The sequence below is a fragment of the Cervus elaphus genome, chromosome 26 (genome assembly GCF_910594005.1).
Source record: "Cervus elaphus chromosome 26, mCerEla1.1, whole genome shotgun sequence".
NCBI lineage: Eukaryota > Metazoa > Chordata > Mammalia > Artiodactyla > Cervidae > Cervus > Cervus elaphus.
In genome coordinates this window covers 11,556,343-11,559,221 of record NC_057840.1, presented here as the reverse complement: position 1 = coordinate 11,559,221, position 2,879 = coordinate 11,556,343, and the positions used below count along the sequence as shown (strand labels likewise).

Here is a 2,879-nt window from a genome sequence, read left to right as displayed (position 1 = left end):
TGTGTGTGTTAAATTCGATGTTTTCACTTCTTTGTATCATTTTTCTTTGACTGGTCAAGGGATTCATCGCCTGGCACCAGGGCGCTGCAGAGATCGGTAATGAGTACTGTGGCAAAGCAACAACATATTTCTATGGTAAAGGTCAATAATACTTATTTCATGTCTACCGAATGCTGAAGGAAACAGACTAGGACAGTAACATAGTGATTTTCATTATGAATAGTTGCTGATATGCTCTAGAATGAATAGACAATCATTTTAAACCAACATCATCTGAGCTGTTTTTGAGAAACATAACAATGGTAACAATTTTTTGAGTCCAAATAACTACTTCTAGAGATGGAAAATGCCTAATCCTGTAACTGACAGCCAGGTCTGTCAAACATTGGTGTCTCTTCTATGGTATTTTGAACATAGAATGAAACATTCATCCAATTATATGTCCATAGATAAGAAAGCAAAAATCTAGGAAAATGAAAAACTCATAAAATTTTATATACATCATGATGACATTCAGACTTAGATAAAACTTTTTCAATGTGTATTACTGTTTTTTTGTTTCTTTGTTTGTTTTTATTTTTCCAGGTAGGTAACAATGTTCCTTCAAAAAGTAATTACATGATTGGGTAATTTTCTGAGTATAAAATGACATTTACACAAAGAGACTGTGTTCTTCTTTACAGATATTTTGCAGATGTCCATACGTTCATCTATAGTTTTCCTGATCACTTGTCAAAAATTTAGATGAGAAAAATTAAAGAATGGAAAAAGAAAATTGCTCCTCTGTGACTGAATTCATTTTCTTGGGGATTACCAGTAATTTGGGAGGGAAAGTGACCTTATTTGCCATGTTACTACTTGTTTATCTTATTAATCTTCTGGGAAATCTTGGAATGATAATTTTGATTAGAATGGATCCCCAGCTGTATCCCCAATGTATCTTTTCCTCAGCCACCTCTCCTTCTGTGACCTCTGCTATTCGACAGCAATCAGACCCAAGATGCTGGTTGACCTTTTAGCCAAGAACAAACCAATCCCCTTCTATGGCTGTGCCCTACAATTCTTGATTGCCTGTACCTTTGCAGATTCTGAGTGTCTCCTCCTGGCAGTGATGGCCTATGACCGGTACAAGGCCGTCAGCAGCCCCTTGCTCTATGCGGTCAGCATGTCCAGCAGGGCGTGCTCCCTGCTCATGGCTGGGGTTTACCTGGTGGGGATGACAGATGCTCTGATACACACGACATTAGCATTCTGCTTATGTTTCTGTGCATCAAATGAGATTAATCACTTCTTCTGTGACTTACCTCCACTCTACCTTCTTTCCTGCTCTGATACACAGGTCAATGAATTGACAGTTTTTATTGTTTTTGGAGTTATTGAATTGAGCTCGATTTCAGGAGTTCTTGTATCTTACTGTTACATCATCCTAGCAGTCTCAAAGATTCATTCTGCTGAGGGGCGGTTCAAAGCTTTCTCCACCTGCGCCTCCCACGTAACTGCTGTGGCAATTTTCCAGGGAACTCTTCTTTTTATGTACTTCAGACCAAGTTCAATCTACTCTTTAGAGCAAGACAAAATGACATCATTGTTTTACACCCTTATGATTCCCATGTTAAGTCCTCTGATTTATATAGCCTACGGAACAAGGATGTGAAAAATGCCCTAGAAAAACTAAAAAATAAAAGATGGTTTCAAATATTTATATCACACATATGCAGACACATATAGTAGTTATTATTTTTGCAAAATTATATGGTATTATATGTGAGAAATATAATTTTATCAAATTATTTAATAAATGAATATCTATACTAAAGTCCAGCCATAGGAAATTGTTGCAGTTTTCAAAACTTGCCATGCTTCATTATATGTCTTGACCTTATCTCTGAAATTCTTTCTGTGCAAAACTTCCTGGCTCTTCAAATTCTGTCATATTTTTTGGGTGTATCCATTCATTCAAGCATTATTATTTCAAGTATGTTAATATTTATCAACTATTTACTGTTTCTTTGCCTGCCTCTAAGTGCTTTACATTTCTTAAAAAATCCATTAGTTTGTATAGAAACAGACCTTATAATCTAGATGAATAAAGAAACATTTATTAACTAACCACACATACAATTCATAGTAAAGTTTAAGATTTTCATTAATTAAAAAAAAAGTAAAAACTTAGGGTGAAAAATCTAGGAACAAATGTCAAAACACAGTGTGCAGAAGAAAGGTTTTCTTGAATGGAGATATTAATTGTCAGATTCAAAAATAATTTGGAAAAGGAAAAGATTCTAGGAAGATGATTTGATACTTGCAGAGGTCATGAGTAGAGCAGCTGTATACCTTTTTAGGGGATTGCCAGTGGCTCAGTGGTAAAGAATCTGCCTGCCAATGCAAGAGATGCAGGAGGCTCGGATTCAGACCTTGGGTCAGGTAGATGTGCTGGAGTAGGAAATGGCAGCTTGCTCCAGTATTCTTGTTTGGAAAATTTCAGGTACAGAGGAGCCTGGTAGACTGTGGTCCCTGGGGTCACAAAGAGTCAGATGCGACTCAATACACAGACACACACATACACAAACCTTTTTAGAATTAAGAAATCCAAAATTGAAAGCAATTTAAAGTGCCTTGGTAAATTACATAGTTTTCTTTAATAATTAGTTATCAACTCCTCCCCTTCTAGTCTCTGATTAAATGTTCCTTTTCATAGTTCACAGACAACCATTTTCTTTAGTCATTCTATTTAATATCATCTTGCTTGTGAAATCATGGCCTACAGTATGAGATTGTGAGCAATCTTTGCCCAAGGATTCTGCATTCCATCTGTATTATCCAAAGAACTTAACTAATGTTTGGGACACAAATGGAGAAAGAGAGAGAGAGAGAGAGGA

At 36.2% G+C, this 2,879-nt stretch overlaps 1 pseudogene; it reads left to right on the top strand.

Moving 5' to 3' along the window:
- Positions 1–761: 761 nt before the first annotated feature.
- LOC122684096 lies at positions 762–1,728 on the top strand (annotated as a pseudogene).
- The last annotated feature ends 1,151 nt before the right edge of the window (positions 1,729–2,879 follow it).